Source organism: Macrobrachium rosenbergii, chromosome 26, assembly GCF_040412425.1.
Source record: "Macrobrachium rosenbergii isolate ZJJX-2024 chromosome 26, ASM4041242v1, whole genome shotgun sequence".
In the NCBI taxonomy this organism is placed as follows: Eukaryota; Metazoa; Arthropoda; class Malacostraca; order Decapoda; family Palaemonidae; genus Macrobrachium; species Macrobrachium rosenbergii.
The window spans coordinates 42,573,121-42,583,120 of NC_089766.1; positions in this window are offsets into that span (position 1 = coordinate 42,573,121).

The following is a 10,000-nucleotide window of genomic DNA, read 5'->3' on the forward strand; positions in this document are numbered from 1 at the left end:
GATCTTTTACCCAGCTCGGTATTTGTCCTTGGTATGTAAAGGTCGTTGCACTTTTCTTGTTGTCCTGTCACTTCTAAATCTAACTGATGTCAGAGAAAAATCCATACTGGTAATAAATTATTTAATATTTTATAAACCTAGCAGACATAAGTCATACTGTATTCTTTTATTCTATATTTAGCTACTCTAATTTTTAAAATTGGGGTTACATGATCGTATTTCTTTGCCTTCCCCATCTCTTACTTTTGTCGCAAAGTTCTGGAGTTTTTTGTATTCGATGTTGTTGTTTAGACGTAGTACCCCAGACCTTCAAACAGTAGTTTTACTATGCTTAACGCAAGAGAACTGAACGACCATTTTACGCATTTCATTATCAAATCTGTCTTTTATTCTGGTTAGGTATATTAGTGTTTACTGGCGTCCTGATTTTTGTGACCTTTGCCCGAGGGTCTGTTATTCTATAGTTACCGAATTATGTTAAGATTTAATCAAAGGTGAGCTTTTTTGTAAAGGTTTGGCTCTCATATTGTTCCCCATTTTATTATTTAGTTGGCACATTCTAGCATTTTAAGGTCAAGGCCAATGAATTATAAATTTTTTATGAACTTCATATCTTCGGTTTAGCGCTGAAACTTTCCACCTCCAGTCCTTCGAATGTTTTCCAACGGTCCTTAAGAGTATTCCATTCACGCTCTTTAGAGGTCTCAGTGGTGCCTTTTATATGTGCAGTTTAATATTTCTTGGAGCTGAGGGGCACTATCTGGTAGTGGTGCTTGTATGTGTGTTCGCGCGCCTGGATGGTTGTTTATTTTTTATGAAGAGAACATTTTTACTACAATCAAGTTATTGATTATTCCCATTGATGGCACACTTATTTTTATCCAAAACAAATCTTGGCTGACTTGCTCTTGGTACTTTGAGGTGAAAATGAGTGAGATTTCTGTTTCCTTTGTTTTGCAAATTTATTTTAAAATTCGAATTTCCAAATATGTCAGCTTGCAATGTTATCCCGGACGGAGGTGAAACCGAGAAGTCATTTCCAAATGTCAAACGTCCAGGACCCATATGACAATTTGCTTTGTTGTAACGCTTCTTGGTAAAAGCTTTGATTGTTATACAAACATCGAAGAATCATAATGGAATGACCGCAAAGCAAAACAAATTTCTAAAAACTCTTGCTATTGCCAGAGCGGATTTTCAATACTTCCATCGGTGACATCTCTTGGATGCACTGAAGGGAGATTTAATGAAAGTTGGTTGATTTCTCAACACAGATCTCGGGCATTGTATACCATGCGTTAACATTATGGCTATGATTTTATTTATTCAAGAATAAAATAAGTTCGTTGCTTTCAGGTAAAGAAAGAAATCTATAGCTGACCATCTAGGTATCTTTGATAAAATATGCACGAAGCAGAAAAAGAAACCTTTGCCGTGTGCCATGTTCTGTTGAAATTGAATTGAATGGGTGGGGGAGGGGAGAAGGTGAGTAAGAAGAGTGCATGTATCTATATGTGTATGTATATGTTTTATAGATTACTGTGATGATTGTTTTTGAGGTTGCTTTAATTCACAAAAAATAGACTATGAACTTTATTCACTGACCAGTCAGCCAAGTTATTGACGGGATCATTTTATCACTTTCAGCCTCTTTCTAAACACAAACAAACGGGAGGAGGTAACGAGCTGGGAAAACATTCGTCAACCATTTAGTGATATTAATCTTATTAGAAAATTTCAAAGCTAAATAAAATAAGTCTTTTTTACACTACCAGAAAGTAGTAGTAATGGGTAACTAACGTCTCTCAAAATATGAGATTTATTAATCAGTAGTAGTAATTACAGGAAATTAAGTAAGGATCGAACCCGGGTTGGAGAGACGTCAGTGAAGCACTTAACCTCACACGCAATCATGAAGCAAAAATCTACTGAGCTCAGTCGTTCATATTTACATTTTTCCTAATGACTTGATTTACCTGAATTGAAGCGGACGCACTCACTCTGATGCACATTTCTGATTCCCGGATGATCTATATGAAATCTACTATTCAAATTCATCTCCCCACCTTTTTTTTTTTATTCAGTAGAAATCAACGTCTTCCAACTCAGTGCTTTGCTTTCCTTCGACCACGATCTTTGAATTCTCTGCCTGATTCTGTTTCTCCAGAACATTAGAAGCCTCGTCCTTTAACAGGAATGTCCTTTGCTTTCGACGGTGTTAGTCCTTTGTCTTCCCTTCCCTCTCTTTCTCCACTTTCTTTTCTTCTCTTCTGAAGGCGCGTGACAAATTGGTCCCTGTATAGAAGCATATGAATAACGGAAACCAATTAGTTGGCAATTTAGCAAGGAAAGAGACTTCACTCTTAATCCGTTAAATTCTAAGCCTTTAGAGCTCTTAAGAAAAGCGAAGAAAGGCAGAAAGAAAAAAGAAAGCCTTTTTCACCATCAGTACCCAAGATTATTTGCATTTCTGCTTCTATGAATCTTTGAGAGTCAGGAGGAATCTGGGTAGTTCTTTTCTTTCCATTATGATCAATCAACAGCCCTGGGTTGGCAGTCTGGAATTTGCTATCCTGCAATAACACTTCACATTTTATGAAAGTAGGTTGATGTATACATTATTATACATTAAGTTAGAAATATCCATAAACTGAGACATAAAAATCTATAAAAGTGAAGTATGGAAAGAACACTCTCCGAAGTCAACAGAGTCTGACTGCTTCAAAAGAATTCCACAAACAATGTGCTTAAAAAAACGGGAAAAAGACCCACTCGCAACAAAAATAAACGATTTAGCTTTTGTCAGGAAAAGTAAATACTTGAAAGTTGAGAAATGAAAAATTTCTTTTTTCAAAACGTACCTGGAATTTCAGTGGCATAATTATTGTGCTTTTCCAGATATACATTAAGAGTGCCACATCCGCCAATATTTCTTTTCCGTCTAGAAATCTTCTGATCTCTGTTGTCTAATAACACTTCAACTGCTGATATTGAAGGAGATGATAAATTTTAAAACCACTTATCAAATAAGGTTATGTTGTGATGAGCCAATGAGCACATTTATGACATAAGAACTAAATGATATATAAGAGATTATTAAACAAATAATACAAAATAGTAAAAGACAAAGAGAAAAAGTCTTGTTTAGAATTTGTAGCAAGACACCTTTTAACCTGACCAGGAAAAAAAAATTTAATAGCTTGGAGTATCCTGAAAAAATTCTTCAACGCCTTCATCCGGGTGTAACTAAATTTACTAGTCATATATATATATATATATATATATATATATATATATATATATATATATATATATATATATAATATATTAACTTTATCACATACACAATTGTTCTGTGCATTAGTAGAATTATTAAAAAGGACTATTCAAACTGGATGGTATCTACTGAGTATTTATTGAGAAAAAGTTTGTCCAAGAAAGCTTGTAATTTTCCTGAATAAATACTCCATTAGATACCATCCAGTTTGAATGAGGTCCTTTTAGTAATATATATATATATATATATATATATATATATATATATATATATATATATATATATATATATATATATATATATATATATATATTAATACTGTATATATGTATGTGTTTATATGTATATGCAATGTGAGATAGCTCAGTTGTGTAGAGCTGAGGTCACATTAGGGAAAGTCTGTGGTTCGATCCTGGCCTACCACTGACCAACTGTTTTAGCAGTGAATGGGTGATGGCCTCAGGCGGGGTGGGGTGAAGGAAAAAAGAAGAGCGCCTGGGGCTTGCAACCTCATCCTGAAAGACTTTCAGAAAAACGGAAGGTTCTACGTTTGAGGTGCATCCTCTCAAAAAAAAAAGGTATATTTTGAAAACAAAAAATGTTTACCATACAGGTGGTTGACTAAAAAAAGAATTGTGGTCACTGCCATAGTCATAATTCAGCTGCTGAAGTATGGTTTATGCTCTGGAGAAAAAAAAAAAAAACTGCAGCATGGGACGCTTCATGCACCTACACACAGTGTTCACCAGCAATGGTATAATTTCCTTGGAATTTTGATTAACCTCGTCTGTAGGACATTTGTTGGTAGAGTTTCTCTGTCTTTGGGACTTGAGCCAGTGACTGTTTTGTCACTTTGGCTTTAGGACAGTTATTTAAATGTCCCAGTCCGGGGACTTTATCCATTTTAGTGACTATTTTGTCATCTTGTCTTAAGGACAGTTGTTTCAATGTCCAAGTCCAGAGGACTTTATCCATTTTCTAGTGACTCTTTTGTCACATTTTCTTTATTACAGTTGTAGAAACGTCCAGGCCTGGGACTTTATCCATTTTCTAGTGACTATTTTGCCACCTTGTCGATAGGCCACTAGTTAAAAGAATGTCCCAGTTTAGGGGCTTGTTCCATTTTTTGGTCGTGAAATTATGAAAACGTGAAAGAAATGGTGAAAAATAAATGTGAGTAAATCTGTAATATTTTACTTTACCATTTGCAAGCAAAAATTAAGTTAGTATAGGAGACAGCGTATCTATGGTTACTAAGTGTCCTGATTCATCCAAGCCTATTGTTTAAGCCTTTACCAGTATTCTGAAGATGATTCTGGAAAATACTTCGTAGAAAAAGTTTATTAATAACTTATTTTATGGAGCACAAACATAGGGTGTGTGTGTGTGTGTGTGTGTGTGTGTGTGTGTGTGTGTGTGTGTGTGTGTGTGTGTGTGTGTCTCAGAGTTAATATGATACATATTGTCTGTACTCTTCAGCTGTTAGCACTGACAGGGGAGAAGACAAAAACAAGGAGTGAGGGAGAGGGAATGGGGAAGTGTAGAGGGTCTGGGGTTGGTGGTATTTCTATTATACTGACAAAATAATTCCGTTTGCAAAAGCCATCGATACCCCAACGCTTTTGCAACATCAGCGGACAAGAGAATTTAATCCCTTCCACCAGAGAATCCGATTACTTTAACGCTGCATCGAATAGTATTCATTAATGAATGAACAATTTCAGCGAATTCAGTTGATCTATTTCTGATGTGACGGCAGGTGGGTTGCCACCTGTTTACTTTTCCCTGTGAAATCAAGGATGCCTGATTAGCTTTGACCTCACCTCTCGCCTTTTCAGTTCATCACACCCAGGGTTTCAGCTGCGCTCATTTTTAGAGGGTAGTTACCTGAGTCTGATGGTGATATGAGAGAGGAATGCTTTTGAATACTGGAGAGTTATCATCGGTTTAATATCTAAATTAAACTCTGGGAGTTGCGGTAATTTTCATTATTATTTTACACGAATTTAGTCATTGAGTTAACAGTTGAAGGCCTTGTGTAATGGCAAAATTCATTAAGGTAGTTACCATAGTAATTTACTCACAACGGGAATTAAATCTAATAACTTGAAATGTTGCTGAACTGCGTCAAATCATATTGGTAATCTGGAGCCAAGAAAGAACATAAACAATTTCTCTCTGTTAAAGATCTTGTAGATTTTATCTTATTGCACTATAGTTCCTGTTCCGTTTGAAATTAGTGGCAAGGGTTGCCCTTTAAATATAACATTAATCGATCATTAATAAAATGACTTTCCTGTATGTGTAAATATATGCCACGTATTTAGATTAAAAAAATATTTAAAATATTTTTAAAATATTGAAAAAATCGTCTATTTGCTCAAAATAAACCTGTTTCATTCTAAATAAATCGTCAGGTTGTTGGACTTTATAAATCCAAAAGCACGGAATGGAAGGATATGAATACGGAAGGAAGAAATAATTCTGGGCCATCTGGTATGCAGAGTCACATGACCGTCTTGGGAAAAAAGTGATTTACAAAACTGCTTCCTGTCAGTATGTAATGCACTCTTGCCTGGTGAACAGCCATTGAGATCTTCGCTAATGGCGTCGTCACTACTGACCTTTTGCCTTTAGTTGGCTGAGGAAATTCTGGAAGATCGTCAATACGAAGAAGTTATTTCTCCGGAAGCGCCAGGTTCCGGTGTTGTCCGTCTGAGCTGGAAGAGTCAACATCGATATTGGGAGGAAACATGAATTCCAAATGAGTGGATAAGTATGGAGTAAACAGAGTGAATGAGAAATGAGGAGAGCCATTTTGTTAAGAAGCAGCTATTATCGTTCGGCACATTGTGTCGTTTTGCATCAGTCTCGGTTTTTCCTCTTTTCTTCGTTCGTAGCTGCAGTGGTATTGTGAAGTGGGACAGGCATAACATTAAGTCCAGCAGTCCTTCAATTGAGGAGACCGAGATGAATAAAATTCTTTTGTGGGTGTAAACATTCCTGCGCTGAGGAAAGAATTAATTTTCGTTTGGGTGTTCACACTTCGCAGTCACTGTGTCAAGTAGGAATTTACTTTAAGAAGTTTTATGCCTTATGAAAGACAACGATGGAGATCGAAGAGCGAACGTTTGTTATTTAAACAGGTATTTGAAGGTCACCTAAATTGAACAAAATTTTTTTATTGTTTAATTCAATTATTTTTAAACACTGGAAAAGCCTTACTTACGCTTGGTGTATTTGGGTTCTGATATTCTACACACGTATATGTCCTTTTAGCATGAAGAATCACTTAGTTTCATAATCCACATCTCATTCATATCATAATTTCACCTCTCTTTCATAATCATTTCTCATACTTGCTTTAATTTCATCCTTTTAGAGTTGGAAGGGTTTTGTGTATCTTCATGTGTACGTTTGTCTATGGCCATTAGTGCCCGACATAAAGCTTTTTAGTTTTGAATTTGAATTTGAACTTAGTGGCTACTGGTTTGGGATTTTTCTGCACTAGGATTCGTCCTCAGATTTTAACGGCAGCAAATTTTGTTCAGCTCTTTTTGCGTTATTATTGTACATCATTTCCATGTTTCAGTTCCTACATTTCTGGAATGGTTTTGTGAAATAGGAGGGTGTAAATGAGCCCGCAGGCCGTAAAACCGAAAGAATGAGGATTGATTATTATCCTGTAGAAGAAGAGTAAAAGTTCCTTAGGGTTTTAATTTTTTGTTTTACTTGGTGTGTGTTTTTCTTAATGATGGAATTTTCGTGAGAAATATTTTTGGCGTGTGAGAGAGAGAGAGAGAGAGAGAGAGAGAGAGAGAGAGAGAGAGAGAGAGAGAGAGAGAGAGAGAGAGAGAGAAGGGGGTGGGGGCTGGAGACAAAATGTCAAACGGAATAACTAATAAAACCGTTAAAATAATGGAGAAAAATTATCGACAAGCATTTCTGTTTCCTAATATTGAAATTAATAATAATAATAATAATAATAATAATAATAATAATAATAATAATAATAATAATAATAATAATAATAATAGCAAGTCACTAAAACGATGAAGAAATCCACACTGATATAGATTTAAATATATATTTTATAAATATATATTTCTAAAATATATACATATAGATTTACACCACTGTGGATTTCTTCACCAGTAATATAATAATAATATTCATAATAATAACAGCCGAAAAGGACAATTTAAGTGATATGTTTGTTCATTCTCCTCTTTGATATTTACACATCTCTGCAGATGAACAGTTTACCAAAGGCAGCTCTCAGATCACAAGCACACAGAAGATGACGCCAGGAGCTATCGGAAGCTGAGAGCAGTACTTTGTAAATGGGTTTTCTGTCATAATTTGTGTATAGTAAGAAGGAAATTGAGACACGAATTTCACTGAATGGGTCGGTTTGTCCTGTTATTAACTGGAACGCTATTATTCGTCGACTTTTGTCAATAATAATAATAATAATATGTACACACATAATAATAATAATAATAATAATAATATGAAGAAACAAATCCACCGTTATGTAAGGGAATGTATATTTATAGAGGGGAATCGAACAGATTCCCGGAAGCTCTATGGATTGTTTTCTCCATTTCAAGACTCATGCTCCTATGAGTATTTTTAATAATAATAATAATAATAATAATAATAATAATAATTATTATTATTATTATTATTATTATTATTATTATTATTATTATTATTATTATTATTATTATTATTATTATTATTATTATTTCTGGAGAGATAATTTAAAGTATAGTAAAATGAAAATAATTAAAAGGACAAACTCCCTGGACTTTCAGCTCGAGATTGGATCCAGTTCTAGTTTACAACACTGCTGAAGTCTGTTGTGGCACCAGTCAACATTCATCATACGACCATTGTGTTGGAAAACATTAAACTAGGGCCTCTTATTATAGAATATAAAATTTTGGCAAAGGCCAAGCTGGGACCTATAAGGTCACTCAGCGCTGAAAGGTGACAGTAAGAAGTTTGAAAGGTGTAACAGGAGAAAATCTCTCAGTTGCACTGTGAAACAGTTGTTAGAAGAGGTTGGAAAGTGAGGTGAAGAAAGAGGATATGAAAGGAGGTACAGTTAAAGGAATGACAGAGGTTGCAGCAAGGGGCCAAATGGACGCTGCAAAGACCCTTAAGTAATGCCTTCAGTGCACCATGAGGTGCAGGATGGCGCTACCCCTTACTGGGAGGGTCTCTATTGCCTTCTGTCCTAAATCTCGATCTGATTCGAGCATGGGAGACTGTGGAAAATCACTCAGCAAGGAACTGCAAAGAAACCTCATAACATCATAGTTTAGTTTTACTCAAGAACGAACACCATTTCTGCCTTTAATTAAAACCAGCAACAAACCATTGCTTGTACGACCCATAACACCTGGACTCTTGTAACCTTTCTCACTTATATTGAAAACTGTACCATTGCCCTGACATAAACCTGAAGTTGGGATATATTCTAATTTCTCAAATTTAATTTTTATTTTGGAACAGAATCGAACAGAATTGAGAATTTAGCCAAAGGCCAAAGCGCTGGGATCTATGGGACATTCAGAGCTGGAAGGGAAATTGACAGGGAGAAGGTTTGAAAGGTGTAACAGGAGGAAAACCTGCAGTTGCACTATCAAACAATTGTTAGGAGAGGGTGGAAAGCAAGATGGAAGAAAGAGAAATGAACGTAGGTACAGTAAAAAGGAATGAAAGGGGTTGCAGCCAGGGGCCATTAGTGCTTGCTGAAATTAAAGAAACCTCCAAAGGAGTCACTGAATTTCCCTTAGTGAGCCTCTTCCAGCCTCCAGGGACAATGGATGAATGACTCAGAAACTCGAAGCCTCGACCACAAGACGAGGCTTTTCCGGCACCTTCCTGATTCTGACCTAAATCCCGTCCGTTGTTTTTCCCAAGAACGGAGTTTTTTCTTTTATTTTTTTTGAACGGGCCAGACTTCGACACGAGAGCGCCGTGTATGTGGTGGGGAATAAGCGGCTGATGAACTAAAAGAAAAAGACACATCCACCGGAGGGGGTTAGTGCCGTCAGTGCACCTCACGTGTGCACTGCAGGCATTACTTAAGGGTCTTTGCAGCGTCCCTTCGGTCCCTAGCTGCAATCTCTTTCATTCCTTTTACTTTACCTTCGTTCATATTCTCTTTCCTTTACCTGACTTTCCACCCTCTCTAACAATTGTTTCACAGTGCAACTGAGAGGTTTGCCTCCCTGTTACCCTTCCAACCCTTCTGATTGCCATTTCTGTTTTGAGCGCTGAATGACCTCATAGGTCCCAGCGCTGGCCTTGACCTAGATTCTATGTTCTAAAGGATCAGAAATATTATAAAAAGCAGCAGCAAACGTTCGAATTGCAAGCAGTACAGAAGAATTGTTCATTGAATTTCAAATTTTGGGCCGCCTCGTATAAGTAAGCTTCAAACTACAAGTAGCTTTCTGTGCACTTCGTCGTCTAAGGACCCAAATAGGCTGGTCATGTTCGGGTTTTGGGGTTTCGCTTTTCTGGGCTTTAGAGTTAATATTAGAATTATATGGGAAAGGAAGGTCCAGTTATTATATTGAAAATAAAGTAAGTTTAAAACTTTTAGCAAGTCATTTTAAATAGAACAGTGAATGATTTGACAGCTGTAACGCTTCTACGATATATTCATGTAATTCGCTTCAAACACATTGATAGTTCTTTTTCATT